The 15,690-nt window shown below is 49.1% G+C and overlaps 1 protein-coding gene across 1 annotated transcript in view; it reads left to right on the top strand.

Moving 5' to 3' along the window:
- Nucleotides 1-15,690, top strand: part of LOC144174931 (sialin-like) — an 82,988-nt gene that overhangs the window by 6,055 nt on the left and 61,243 nt on the right. The gene's annotated exons all lie outside the window — the stretch shown is intronic.

Genomic DNA, 15,690 nt, shown 5'->3' with positions numbered 1-15,690 from the left:
TCTACAATTTCTGATGAATCGCAGAATCAAAGCGGTGGTTCGGAGAATACGCAACAGGTTGGAATATGGCGCCAATCAAAGATGGGTTTCACAGTCCTCACAAAGCAGATTTGCACACATCTCTCCCTTTCTTCGTCGACGCCTTTCAACCCAATCTCTGACTCTTCCGTAGGCCAATCTTTAGGGCCTTTCAGTAACCACGTGGGTCCATGCCACCATCGTTCGTCGGTTTTCAGAATGTGCAATGACACCCCGCGAGTGAGATGATCGGCAGGATTGCCATTTCCGGGACAATGCTACCACTGTGTCCTAGCTGTCAGTCTATGAATTTCAGTGACTTGATTTTTGACAAATTCTTTTCATTGTGATGGATTACCCGTAATCTAATGCAGAGTGATGCGGGAGTCTGTCCTAAATATAGTTTCGACGTTGCACGGTACTTTGGCAAGAGATGCTTCCAAGGAATTTGACATCCGGGCCCCGAAGACGGCGCCGAGAAGCTCGAGTCGCGGCAATGTCAACGTCCTCATAGGAGCGATCACCAGTTCTGTTTTCACGCAATTGGTGTTGTCTTGAAGCCTTAAAGAGACGCATGCTCCGTATGCCTTTGCGCTCGCGTCACAAAATATGTGCAGTTGAGCTGCCGTAGTCTCTGGGGATAAGTGTACCCAGCGAGGTATTTTGCCGCTGCCAAGTTCCCGGAGGTCCGATCGCCAACGTCGCCGTTGCGCTCCGATGACAAGTGGAAGATCCTCATCCCAAGAGACATCCCGTTTCCATATTTCTTGGAATAATATCTTGGCTTGAACTGTGAATGTTGCGATCATTCCGAGAGGATCTAAAATTCGTGCCACTGTATAGAGCACTGATATTTTGGAGTTTCGATCTTTGTCAAAAAACTAAGTACAGACCTTGAAGCTATTGTCATGAGGTCTCTTCAGGGCTCCCATACCATGCGAAGAATCTTGACTGTTCCGTCGGTAGATGTGATGCCTTCTTCTTGCTCGAACAGCTGCTGTAGTTGTGTCGAGTTACAGGTCCACTTCCTAAGACGCATACCTGCTGACTCTAGTATAGCGTTAGCTTCCGTGAAAACACGTTTCGCCTCTTGGTCGGTGTCGGTTCCCACGAGCAAGTCGTCCACGTAAAATGACTCTGCTAGTAGGGCAGCCGTGTCCCGAAAGGAGCAGCTGACAAGTCTCAGGTGATGTTGTAAGGTGGCGTTCAGCAAAAATGGGATTGCTGTGGTACCAAACGGTACTCTGGTCATCCTCCATTCTTCCACTTCACGTTCAGGATTCTCTTCATGGGGAACTTGCTTGAACCACAGAAACCGCAGCGCATCCCTGTCTTGCTCTCGAATGCAAATTTGCGGGAACGCCTTTTCTATATCTGCGGTCAGAGCGATGGGATACAACCGAAATTTTATCAGCAGTGTGGTCAAGTCTCCCAGAAGCCTTGGGCCTTTTTCCAGGTGTTCATTGAGGGACGTGTACTCCGGCCCATGTGACGATGCGTCGAAAACCACTCGGACCTTGGTAGTCGTGGACTCGCTTCCAATCACTGCATGGTGCGGCATTTAGTACACCGGAAAGGGTGGTGGTCCCATTTCCTTTACCCGCTCTGCGTGTCCCAAAGTCATTTAGGACCGAATGGTAGAGTCGTATTGCTGCCCGCATTCAGGATGGCGCCGCAATTTCGTCCCGAGAGCCAGAAGTCTCTTCATAGCATTGTCGTCCAAGCGACCACCAGTATCTTTCCATGGGAGTGCAACCTCGTAGCGGCCCTCCTGAAACTTGACGGCACGCTTGAACTCACAGAGAACGTCCGACGCCTCATTTATAGTATTCTCCTGGTCCACAATACCTATACTCTTAAGCTCCCAGAACTTCTGCATGATGCTGTCTGCTGGTTCCGCTGACGCACTCACTCGTAGAACGCAGGTGTTCAGCGTCAAGTTAACTGATGTACTCAATGAGAGAGGTCATTGGAACATCCATCCGAAGACGGAGTCAAGAGCCACCATGCCTGCGTTACCAGAGTAACGCTTTATCTCTCCAGTCATCAGCTGCCAGAGGTGATCACAGCCGACAAGCAGCCCAATTCCAGGTACGGCTGCCATGCCAGGTATGTTGTGACCACTGTCTTCCAATGTCTTCACGAAGTCATGTTCAACCGGCACTTGGACAACATCTTGGAAAATAAATGGCACTTCAATGGCTTGTATAAGATGCTCCGTACCGTCGTACTGACTGCGAAGACGTACTTCCACGAGGCGCCGACGCTGTGAAGTTGCAGCCGCCTGTCCGAACGTATTCAACTGTAGACTCGTACTTCCAAGCTGTTTCAGGCCTAGGGTCTTAGAAATGTCCTCCCGAATAAACGTTGTCTGGCTTCCACCGTCTGCTATTGCACGAATGTATGCGCAACTCTGACTTCCGACAACCCAAGTCCGGAACGTCTGCAGGAGTACCTCGTTAGTCAAGTATGAATACGTGCTCGTGTGAAGACTGTTAGCGTTCAGACTCTTTGTGACTTCAGCTTTCTTAGGTTGCCACGTTGGGTCGCACATAGATGAAACATGCCTCCCTTGACACTTGCTGCACTTTACTTTCCGACGACAATCCTTTGAACGATGCCCACGCATAGTGCACCGAAAGCAGCGCTTGTCTTTGGCGAGCTTCTTCAACTTTTCTTCTTTGGTGATAGTAACATCACAGTTCTCGGTAGAATGCTTCGGAGAGCATCAAAAGAAGTAGGTCTTGTTTTACTGTGGTGAGCCAGTATGCGGTACTGCAGCAGTGGGTAGGTGCGCCAGTTGTTTGCGGTCAAACCCACTTCGAGGACCTATTTTCTCTTGTCGATCAGCCAGCTAACTTCGCTCTCGACTCTCTACCTCACCAGCAGATATTCAAGAAGACCTTGCAGCTCACGCTCTGCGGTGCCTGTTTCGCAAGTTGGCGGGGATAGCGACTGCCCGCCTTCGTCTTGCTGTTCGGTGCGCGACGTGGATAAGGTATTAGAAGTCGCCACCAGTCGATGATAGGCAACGACGACGTCGCTTGGTAAAGCTTGCAGTATGATGTCCGTCAGCATGGTCGCATAGGTAGCCGAACTGATGTTCAGGGCTTTAAGTCCCCTCATGTGGCAGTGCACGTAGACCATAAGCTTGCACATACCCTTCACGTCGTCCGATGCTTGCACCGAAGGTAGAGACCTCACGCGAGCCAGTTGCTCTTGAACGATGCGTCGAGTGTCAACAAAGCGCCTTTTAAGAATGTCGACATCATAGTAGCATTCACTCGTCGCTTGAAGGCCCGTGATAGACGCAGCTGCCTTGCCGTTGAGAAGCGTACCTAGGTACTGGAACTTTTCTTCCTTAGTTAGACAGTTGTTGGTATGAACAGACTCCTGGTAATGCTCCCAGAAACTAGGCCACTGACATATCTCCCCGTCGAAGGATTGCAGCCAGTTTCGGAAGCTTGACGGAACTGCCTCGCAATAGTTCCTCGCGTTGATCCACCCTCGTATGTGACGGGTTTCTTGGGATAGGTGACACATGGCTTGATTGAAGCATTGCTTCTCTTGACTTTAATTGAGCGAGCATACCTTTAGCGGCGTCTCCGTACTTCAGTACAGCATCCATTTCCGCCGCGAACTCTTCGTCCTTGAGATGCTCTTCGAACAAGACATTGTCTTTCCAATTCGTCATTGTTGGCCTGCAGTCTTTCCCGCAACGACGCCAGCTCACCGATGTCCGCCGTATCCAAAACAGCTTTTGATTCATTGATGAGGCGAGTATTTTGTTGCCGCCGAGCAGTACGCTTCTCCTTCAGTCGGTTTATCCTTGTTTCCGAACACCGGTCGCACCGCTCACCTCCTGGTGGACACCCGAAGCTTTTCCGCTGTCTCTTTCACTGTAGGGCGTTCCACAGCTTCCGGTCTTTCGGCACCAGTTGTTGAAGAATCTCAAAGGTGAACGGAAAGCAAGAAAAGCGAACTGTATTTACAGTAAGTACAGGGCATAACAAGCTTTAACATGGCGACCGAGTTGTTGTTGTTGCGCCTTTAGGTATGGCACATACCCAATCAGGGGATCGGTCAATCAACAGAGGATGGTTAAAATGAATGTAATTCTTATCTCATCACGAAACGCTTAGGAAAGGTAATTTAGATCGGTTGGAAAAAGTTTTGAAAAAAAATCCTAAAAAATCAAAGCGAGGGTGACCAATCGCAAGCATAAAGAGAATCGTTTTGAATTTTCAATGTAGCGCAGGAGCGCAGAGCATACATCCCGGCGGCAGAACCCCGTTTCGGATGCCCCGAACGATAGTATAGCCGGCACTGTTAGGGATATCCCCAAACTCTAAAGCGGCACCTCCAGGGACTGACGTCTCAGTCGGGAAAAACGTCGGCATGTCAAAAGGTAGTGTTCGACAGTCTCGTCTTCGTTGCAATAGCTGCACAGAGTGTTGGCGCCAGACGAGACCTGTGTAAGTATACCTATTTAACTGGGGTACTCAATAACGTAAGGCTGTAATAACCACCTCTAAGTTGCGTGAAGGGCACCATTCAGGTTTCCATGAGAAGTTAAGATGATTAAAATCTCTTAATGATAATAAAACCGATTCTTGCTGTCCTTGGAGTTTCAGCCTCCTACGGTACCTAGCTGCTGTTATTAAAGGTGTCGGCTCTACGACGTGTAGTACAGGCCCAGAAAGTGATATCCTTGCTAGAGAGTCGGCAGTCTCGTTGAATGTGATCCCCGCATGACCAGGAACCCAAAGAAGGTTAATTTCAGTGAAGTGAGGTGGCAGGAGTGACCGAAACGTCCGCAGAAGGGGAGTGTCTTTAGGGTAAGAAAGGGCTAAGCATACAGAAAAATCATCAGAAATTATCATTGGAGATCTAATTGATACATCCAGCTTTCATAGCGCCAGGACAATTGCCAGGAATTCCGCGAAGAATATGGGGATAAAATGAACCAGACGAACCGAAAAGGTCCAGTTAAGGGAAAGGGAAAATATTCCTATACCGGATTTTTCTTCTCGTTGAGAGGCAACTGTATATATTATAGCACCTGGCTGCATGGAGGCCAAATAATCGACAATCTTCCTTCTTCTTTCTCGTCTTTGCCAGTCTCCTCCGCGTGCCGTCACGCCGAGATTCCCGCTAATTTTCCACGCGCTGGGCCCCGCCCGCGGGCGCCAATTTCAAACCAGATCACAGTTCCTGGCAATAAGAAACACCCCCCACCAAACTGGAAAGCATGCGGAGCCCTCGCGACCCTTCCCTACATCATATGGTGATGCATCAAAGACCCTTTTTTTCCGATTTCCTTTAATGAGCTGTGGGAGGAGGCGCTGTCGAGCTCAGGCCAGAATATCCAATTCTGCCTAGGCATCAGAGCTGTCACCATCGCTACCCGGCACAAACCGGCAGCCACGACAGCCTTCGCAAAGCTCAAATAAATTGCGTTCTCTCTCTCTAACTCTCTGATCACGAATAATCGTTTAATGTAAGCATCCCTTTTATTTCGATTTAGGCGCCAGAAGAAAGAGGTGCAAGAATGACGTAACCTTTTTGATGTTTTTTTCAGAAAGACCCCGACATGGCCTCCTGTTGCTAGTATTCGGCTGAAACCTTTCATATAAACAGGTTGATGGATGAATGAATGAATGAATGAATGAATGAATATACTCGATATATACCCTACCGCTAACGTAAAGGAGCTAAGGTTAAAAAAGGATTGACGACTGTTGAGAAATTTGCTACCTCAGAAGTTTCTCACGCATCACGGTTACAGTTGTGCATATGTTCCTGAAGAGGGGAGTTTTGTTTTGCGATACTGTCTGCACCTCAACTACAATGAAACATTTCTGGGGCGCATCATCATAGCCGCCATTATGACCGCCTTCTGAGTAACCAGCTCCCCACTTATCAAAGTGGGACCCGCCGCGGTGGCTCAGTGGCTAAGGCGTTCTGCTGCTGAGCACGAGGTCACGGGTTCGATTCCCGGCCGCGGCGGCCGCTTTTCTGATGGAGGCTAAAAGCAAAAACGCCCCTGTGTACGATATTTCGGTGCACGTTAAAGATGCCCAGGTGGTCACAATTAATCCGGAGCCCTCCCCTACGGCGCGCCTCATCGCCTGCGTTGCGTCGGCGCGTTAAACCCTATAATCAATCTAGCTATCTAACTGGGAATAATATCCCACTCGTAAGGGTTAGTTTCGGTTATCCCGCTTATCTTCAACGTCGGCAAGCAGTACGAAGATTTCTTTATGTAAATATTATAACGTTTCCATCTTTAAAACTCCCGCCATTAAGTGATCCAGCCCATTCCTCACAAAAGGAAGGGACCTAATTTTTTATTGATTGTATGTTTTTAATGCGGCGACGCTACACAGGCGATGAGGCGCGCCGAAGTGGGGGGCTAGGGAATCTTTTTTATCACCTGGATATCTTTAACGTACGCCGTAATCTTGACACATGGGCGTTGTTTCTTTTCGCTTCATCAGAGAAAAGGCCGTCGCAGCCGGTTATCGAACCCGCGTCCTTGGGTTCAGCAGCCCAACGCCTTAGCAGCCACTTAGCCACTACGGTGGGTGACTTAAATTTTTACTGAACATTTTGTATTTACACACCCAGAGCTGATAGGCAGTAGAACCCCACCTAGCTCCTTCAAGAAAGCAGATGCTAAACTCGGAAACGATTGCTAAATTCGGAAACGCTAATTGAAAGCCAGAACAAGTTATGTCAATTACATAACTTGCGAATGTTCATCTATTCGCTTTTCTTTGTATTAATAAGGTGATCCAAAAATACACTATTGAATTCATTGTCGCGAGTTTGCAGCTCCACGTTGTATTTTCTTATTTCGTCTAATTCGTTGCATAGCGATTTATGTGTAAAGATCCCACTCATGAGAAAGTAGACCGGCTGTCTTGTGACTCATATTATCATCATGAGTACGCTCCATTAAACTTATCAACGGAAGGGGTCCTGATAGTTCGCCCCCACCCCTCCTACCCCTTCTCTTTTTGTTGCATTGGTGCCACAAAGCCTCGGATAAGGGGCATGCAGAATTGTTCCGAGACGAGCTTATTTCGCCTATGTTCTACCACCCTCTCTATTGCGCGTAGCGATATGGAGTTGCCGATCGAAAGAGCCCATTGAGAAATCATCAGGTATGCCTGAAACAAAAAAGTGATAAGAGATTCCTTTGACGTTGCTCGTATGATTCGAAGCAAATGTTTACCCAACCGCGTAAAGATACCCGGCCTGAGTAATGGTTCGTGTCGTTTGATAAAAACAGCCGGTATGATACCATTAGTACGGGTTCTTTTCCGCCAGTCTCAGATTACGACGAGGCACCATTGAATCAAGCGACAAAAGATGCGCGAGTAAACAGAAAACAGCAGAGCGGGCATACCCGATTTATTATGGGGTTTAACTCGCCGTCGCCTCACCGGCGATGCGGCGCGCCATGTTGGAGGGCTCCGGATTAATTTCCATCACGTGGGGGGTCTATAACCTGCGCCTAAATCTCGAACCCACGTGCGTTTTGGCTTTTCGCCTCCATCAGCAAAGCGGCCGCCGCAGCGGGGAATCGAACCCGCGTCCTCGGGCCATATCCGACCTGCGTTTGCGCCCATTTACCCTGCGAAATCACTGGCACAGCTATCGTGGAGCCGTCGACCACGTGACCAAGTCACCAACATGAGCGGGGCCTCTCCTCACGTTCACGTAGCGGCACTCACGTGTTCTTTAAATGCGGAGAATTTTCCGAGTACCCCACACAGCCGGGGCCATGTAACGCCCGTGCAACTATCGCCCAGTAATATTTATTAGCGGTAGCTTAGGTAGGCAGCTGCCATTCACACAAACAACATTCTGCATCGTCATAGATAAATCGCCGAAAGTGGCGGAGGGGGGCGGGGCCGCCACTGCTTCGCATGTTTACTTTAGTACCTCGATTATTTGGTCGAAGTTTGTGATAAAATTGGTATCATTGTTATTGGTGCAGGGCAGTATTTTTTAATGAACTAAAGCTGTATTTTTTTTTCTTCTTCGCGGCTCTTTTAAAGCGGCAGAAAGGACAAGCTCAATGGCGGAGGAGCTCTGACTTACCGTTACTCACATTCCACCATCACTCCAAAAGAATCGCCTGCGCAAGACGAAAAATTAGTGAATTCCAAGCTTTATCGCGAACTCTCAGCCACGGCCGCTCGATGGGGACTAGTTTCCATCGAGCGGCCGTGTCTCATCATAAAATGGCTGCACCTCTTACTTTATCAAAATTTAAAAAAAACTGGCACTGCATTCAAAGGTGGTGCAAAGCTGGAGAAACAGCAGAGCTGGCGGCCGCTCCCCCTTCGTCGGAGACCCGGCTGTTGCGCCTCGCATGGATTTCCGCCGAACTTGCTGCTGTCAGTTCTCCACATCTTTCACATCTTCCAAGGGCTTTCAGATCTCTCCGAAAGTGGACCGCGTTAGCACGTGCTGGAGCCCGGGGCAACAAGCATCGCGAACTCGACGTCTCTAGCGGGTCGGTGTCTGTGCTCCCCACTTCAGGCGCGAACGTACGTGAAGTGGCGAGGAGAACAGCATGTGAGAGATCAGGCCACGGACGCTGGGGGGAGTGTTCTCGAAGGTCGAGTTGGCCGACACCTGACGCTCCTCACGAGGCGCATGCTCACGTGCACTCGGTCTTTCTTTCTTGGTATTTTTTTTCTTCTGGTAACGCTATACGGCGGAAATAAGAACCTAAAAAGCTCTTCTCTTAAAACAATGATATGACAATAAGCCGCTAAGAGAAATTCATCATTGCTTCGGGTTCCATTTGTTTGCCACAGTTCACAGCGATACCCGCCGCGCTGACTCAGTGGCTAAGGCGTTGCGCTGCGGAGTACGAGGACGCGGGTTCGATTCCCGGCCGCGGCGGCCGCATTTCTGATGGAGCCGAAAAGCAAAAACGCCCGCGTGTACGAGATTTCGGCGCACGTTAAACATACCCAGGTAGACAAAATTAATCCTAAGCCCTCCACTACGGCGCGCCTCATCGCCTGTGTTGCGTCGGCGCGTTAAAACCTACAATCAATCAATCAGTTCACAGCGATGTAGACGCTCCAGAATCCCCGGCTGCTGTCAATACGCGAACTTCTGCGGGGGAGATAAGGTTACAGAAAACGGTTTGTAACAATTGTTTTGTCAAGGCTATCCCTACAGAAACTATATCAAAACTGGCCACTAAAACGACTCCATCACTACGCCAAGTCTTATTTACTGGTCCTTATTAGTTAGTTCATACTATATGACTTCGTGCCATTGTTCAAAGTTCTTTGGCAAATCACCAGAACCCCGTTTTCGGCAGTCCGGGTATTGGTCACCTCAAATCTCTCTCTCTCTCTCTCTCTCTCTCTCTCTCTCTCTCTCTCTCTCTCTCTCTCTCTCTCTCTCTCTCTCTCTCTCTCTCTCTCTCTCTCTCGATATCTCTATCTATCTACCTATCTATCTATCTATCTATCTATCTATCTATCTATCTATCTATCTATCTATCTCTCTATCTCTCTCTGACGCGTGCTAAACAGCTTCGATAGTCATTTATCTTCAAGTAGTGCAAATGCTGATGAATATTTTCAGTTAGTATTAATACCGCACACACTGCCGTAACATTGATCCAAAAGCGAGCGGAAGGCTGAAGGGAAGGTTAAAGTGAAGCTTATCTTTTTTTTTTTTTTTGCATACCTGCTTACTCTTTTTCGTATCGTTCGAGTCCCATAATGTGGCTTTCCTTATCTTTTTTTTTTTTTTTGCATACCTGCTTACTCTTTTTCGTATCGTTCGAGTCCCATAATGTGGCTTTCTCTTTAAATGTAACTTGCAGACTGTAAGAGTCCCGTAGCCTGCTCTTGAACGGCTATATTTTAGCGAAAAAGTGGTGTGAATCTGCACAGTGTGTGGTGGTGATTGTCCGGCACTGCACGCACCCCATACAGCGTTGGCGGGGTCAGCGACGTCGGGTTCATCCCATCACACCCGCCGCGGTAGCTCAGTGGCTAAGGCGTTGTGCTGCTGAGCACGAGGACGCGGGTTCGATTCCCGGCTGCGGCGGCCGCTTTTCTGACGGAGGCAAAAAGCAAAAACGCCCGTGACTTCGAGATTTTGGCGCACGTTAAAGATCCCCAGGTGGTCAAAATTGATCTGGAGCTCTCCACTACGGCGCACCTCATCGCCCGCGTTGGGACGGCGCGATAAAGGGACCCTGCAACACTTTCGATAAACGTTTTCACTCTTTCCTTCGCGTCTGGAAGCTCGGCGAAAGCTACAGTTGTCGCCAGCACGGAGCGGCATTGCGTGATTTGCTTGTCCAACCAGATACGCCTTCAATTTCTGCTTTCTTTTATTGGCTTTATTTTCAAAGTTCCTATCTAACAGCATTCATTAGTTAAACTGAAGGAAAACCGGCCAACAGCCGCTACATGGCCTCGCGGACGTAATTCGGGCCGTCGAAGAACGTCAAGACCGGGAAAGAGAGAAAAAGCTTTCGAGCGAGTTTCCAAGTTATCTGATGGGCACAGAGCAGTAATTTCTGGCTGAGGTACTTTGCGACCCCCTAATCTAAGTACTGGGTGGGTTGGGCGGCTACGTTCTGCAAGCATTTAGCATTTCAAAAAAATTGAAAAAGACGTTGCAGGGTACCTTTAAACTATACTGTTAAGTTCGGGCTCCTCACTAAATAATTAAAACCGCCCGGCAATGAGATATCTTTCACTTGGATTAGCTTGTTTGCCTGCATTTTGTTTGTTTCCCCGCCGGCCGAGCTGAGTTGACGTGAGGGGCTTAAGGAAAAACCGCGGAGGGTTTTGTTATTCGCCGCGCTTTTTTGTCCACCCGACGAGCTGGCCCGGAGACGACGCATACGCGTCGTCACTCCATTACTGAAAGCGATGTAAGCTTTCGAAGATGGATTTCCTTGCGAGAATCCCCGAAGCGGACGGGAGCTGAAGGTCGGTCAAGGGGTCAAACATTGGGTCAGAGTTATGAAGACGTCACCAGACGTTCTGTCTGTTGTAGTTGCACTGCTCAAAGTTACTGGGCGAAATTTCCGTTCGTCACGCGTCTGAGCCTGGCTGGCGACTCGGTGGCTGGCGTGCGTGAATGGGTTAGGCGACCACGCTTTGTTAGGCGCTCCACGTGTTAACAAAGGAAAGGAATTCTGCCGGCGCGGAGCACAAACATAGAAGTGCATGGTATGACAATACTTTAACGCGCAGCCCGAGAGCCGATTCATGTCGGTAGGTCTGCTTTTAGTTGGTTGGCTTTAATTTCTGTTATATTTGTGTTTCGCGGAATACCTTTGGGTTGCTGTATGAGAGTGAGAAAGGTGGGTCACGTTACTGTTTTGAACCCACCTATAGCTTTGTTTGTCACGGTGACCAATCAGTGGCCAAGTGTGGGCTAATGAATGAGCCATCCTCACTCTCAAGTTGTGACGTCCCGTTTGTGGGCGGAATTTTGTTGGTAAAGCCGAGGAGTTTGATGTTTTGGAGGTGGAGAGAGGGATCAAACGGTTGGACAGAGACAGGGGGTGCGTCGCCGCGGTGCGTAGAGCGGCGCGTAGAGCGGCGAGCCCCGCTCGACGCGGGCCTTGCCCGACCTCTTGTTTGCGATCACGAGCCATGAGTTGTAAACACGTCATGTAAATAAAGTGTACATATTGTACATTTCGAGTTTACTTGGAGTAGACCGTCGTCGGCTATGTGCCGTCGGCCAACGAGCCAGCGAGTCGTCGTCTCATCGGATTATCGCATCGATAATCGACGTCGGCCGACCTGATCCAACCATTTTGAAGTTTAACTTCTAAAATCAATCGATCACATCGTGCTGGAGCAAAAAGCTGCCACACTGCACTGCAGCTGCTGCACTTTCCTTAACGTATACCATCGCCGCGGTGCGTTTTTGGGCACACGTCAACGCTACCTGGGACTATTATACAAAGTAGGCGCTCGCGAATTTTTTCGGCGTCACGTAGCGTATATATAGTGAGCAGCTGCGCTCAAGCACAAATGTCGGGCTATAAAGAAGCCCGTACACACGACGACGACGCGTCGCCTCAGCTGCGCGCCCGTCCGCTTACCTCCACGCCAGCTGCGTGCCGTTCCTCCGAACGCATCCTCAGGAGTGTCTGTGGTCGTGAGCCTCACGTTTTTATTGCCGCCAAAGAACACAGGCAAGCGCTGCCTGTCTTTTGTGACTATCAGAATACCGTTTTTCGACGGCACAAAGGCTCATATGGCTTGGTCCATTGTTTGGCCCATTGTTTCGATGGAAGTAAAGGTCGCTAAACGTACGTAGACGAAGCAGGCATGAAAGACATATACAGGCGCCATATACGGGCAACTGTATATGTCTTTCGTGTATCCTTCGCCTACGTCCGTTTAGCGCCCTGTACCAATTTCCAGTGAAGCTCATAAGGCGATGTTTGCGTTTTGTGAAAATAAACGTAACCTTTGCTTTTTTTTTTTTTTTGCCTGCGGGCGGAAAAGTTCCTCGAACACTGAAGTCTGCTTACGTGATTTGAAAGCGAAAGCTCGGTGTCATCTATTAACAACTTCTTTACTCCTATATCGTGTTTCTGTCTCTTCACTTTCATTCCTTCAACTTTTGGCACGAATTACTTCGACTGATCTTTCTTTTGTGTGTGGCATCGTGTTTGTAGCTCTTTCTTCTGTGTCGTTTCTCCGCCTTACGGCACGAGTTACGTCAGCAAGCAGACTGCCACACGCCACAGCTTCCCTAGAACCAGGGTTCTGGGCGGATGGTGTGCAGCTGCTGTACTCCCGTGCCATCACGTTCAGATGTCACGCGGCACGAACTATTTACAACTTTTGTGTTTCCAATTCCCAGTTTGCGGATTTTGTCCGGCTGACACATTACTACTTAAATGCTTCCGATTCCTCGACCAATCATACCTGAAGGGGGGAATGCATCGCCACGAAGAGAGAAACGACAAGAACGACAACTTTTTTTCGCTACCGCTGGCAACGTGCAGTGATAGCACTGTAGCGCATACGGCTGCTGCTGTGGAGGCCCGACTTTAAATCACTTCGGATTATACGTATTTTTTTATGATTCCGTCTTCACAGTGGTGACCACGGACGGACGAACGAGACGTTGCGTTCCATCCTATTCCTCCTTCCTTGTAATCCTCTATCGTCTTCTAAGAAAATTTAGCACGAAAACGCAAGATCTCGTACGAACTAGCCAGAACTATATACAGACTCGCTGATAGTTGGTATTTCAACATTCTTGAAGCACAGCGCACTTGACACAGACGAGAATACGCGCACACGGTGCTGCGTGTCCATCTTCTTATCTGTGTCTCTCAAGTGCGCTGTGATTGTCGCAGGTGCACTTGACAAGAAATGTATTACAGTGGACTCTCATTAAACGGAACCTCTAGGTACCACGAAAATATGTTCGGTGTGTCAGGAGTTTCGTTTAGAGAGAGAATAGATTCAGCACCGTACAATCCTCTTCACGCCGTTGGTCCCGGCGCGGCGGGCGTGCGCGCAAGTGGTCTTCGCGGAAGTGGATCCCGATATGCGAAATCTAGGCAATGAGGAGAACGGTACATTAGGGGCACAAACTTTATTGCACAAAAGTAACCAGAGAACTTTTTTTTAAGCTATACTACTGGATTTAAAAAAAAATTGTCGGTAGTCTACTCACTCATTCCCCATGTAAAATACAGTGGGAACTTCGATTTATTCTCGTCGGGCTACTCTTGGGGACGGCGTACTTCGTCGAAAGCGCCGTTTCTGTTAGCCGACCACCCTCGATCGAAGTCGTTGATTACCTCCAACTTCCTGGACAAGGCAAGCACATTGTGCGGTCGTTTCTGCGCTGCCATCATATGCTGGCTTCGCGAGGAAATGTCGGATACGACACCGCACAAAGTCAGAAACCGCCGCACAAAGTAAGAGGACACCGCACCGTCACAGGAAATCAGAAACCGCCGCAGTCGGGAACCGTAAAATATCCGGCAAGAGATGGGGGTGCAGTGATTTGTCTTACGATTGCACTGTGATTGCCCAAATAGTTGCTGTTTGAGTCTGTTTTCGGTTCCGTTTGCGCGGTGGTCGGGAACTTTGAGTTCCAATTAACGAATTTTTTTTTTGCATTGCCTTAATACAAAACCAACCAACTGTGAAGAGTTTGTTCCGTTTAAACGATAGTTCCGTTTAACCGATTTTCGTTTATCGAGGTTCCACAATAAATGTTTAAGCGTTATGTTTTATACTTGAAGTTGCAAGCAATATTCACTTCATAGCAAGTCTAGTCGAAGGGATTAATTCAACAAAAAGTGGTTTGCTGTAAAATTTGGTATCGAAACTTTTTCTTCTTCTGCACAGAAGAAAGAAATAAAAGCAGATCAGGTCCACCCTTTAGCATTGAACACTTGTCCAATACAATGTATTAACTTTTACCGAAAACATTTGTTAAGTTCTGAAAAATGTTACTGCGAAAACTGAGGGCAAATCTAACAATTCAATCCCCCCCCCCCCCCCCCTCCCCTATGACACCTTGGGCCGAATTCTGCTGAGCGAAGCGCGTCGCTTTGAAGCGGCTCGGTAGTGTCATGCATTTTGCATGTAGTCTTGGGTTGGGGCGTCGCTTTGAGGGACGGAAAAGCGTAGAAAACACCCGGGGAGCCCCACGGAGCCAGAGACTACTCACTACTGACCGGGCCAGCGACTTCTCGCGCTTTAGAGCGCGCGTAGCCATTGGAACGCTAACGCTTCCCGTTCACTTTCTACGCTTTCCCGCCCCTCAAAGCGACGCCCCAACCCAACAATACATGCAAAATGCCCCACCACTGCCGCGCCGCTTCAAAGCGACGCGTGTCGCTCAGCAGAATCCTCTCCTTCCCCGGCCGCGGCGACCGCTTTTCTGATGGAGGCGAAAAGCAAAAACGCCCGTGTATGAAAGTTTAGGCGCACGTTCAAGATCCCCAGGTGGTCAAAATTAACCCGGAGCCCTCCACTACGGCGCGCCTCAACGCCTGCGTTGCGTTGGCGCGTTAAACCCTACAATCAATCAATCAATCAATTAGATTTCGGCCCCTGGTCAAGGATGCGCCGATTGGGGCACAAATCTTCCGAACACAATGGCTACACCCGCCCGTCGGCCGACGTAACGCGCCAGTTCGACGACACACCGGACGTCGACGCTCGCGAGTCACTTATCATACGACGCGCATACCAGGCTGTCGTCCTCGTTATCGTAAGGAAAGCGGGCGGTGGCACAGTTCGCATTTCTTTATTTCCTGCCAGCCGGTCGCTACTCGAACAAGAGCACGTGACAGCTATCGTCTCGAGTTACCGAGGCGTGGTACACGCTTATATACGGCCCCGGTGTCACCGCTCACCTGACAGCCGTCATATTTGCCTCCTCCGGACGATCTTTTCTCAGGACGCGCGTGCCCGTCCGAGCACGGCTGAGAGATCGTGTTACGCAATGACGCCTTTACGCGCGTGCCGTTCTATAAATAAACGCTTTTTCCCGTTCTTTGGCAAATATTTGCTTCATATCGCGTGTCGCTGTCTCCGCTCGTAACGAACTGCGGTTTTTTATAGCCAGGTTTCGCTGTCAGCAGCCAAAGAGGGTTACATTTCGCCGTTTTTA

Source organism: Haemaphysalis longicornis, unplaced genomic scaffold (genome assembly GCF_048455015.1).
Source record: "Haemaphysalis longicornis isolate Haplotype H1 unplaced genomic scaffold, Haemaphysalis longicornis Haplotype H1 scaffold_3, whole genome shotgun sequence".
Taxonomy (NCBI): Eukaryota; Metazoa; Arthropoda; class Arachnida; order Ixodida; family Ixodidae; genus Haemaphysalis; species Haemaphysalis longicornis.
This window is presented reverse-complemented; position numbering and strand designations above follow the sequence as displayed.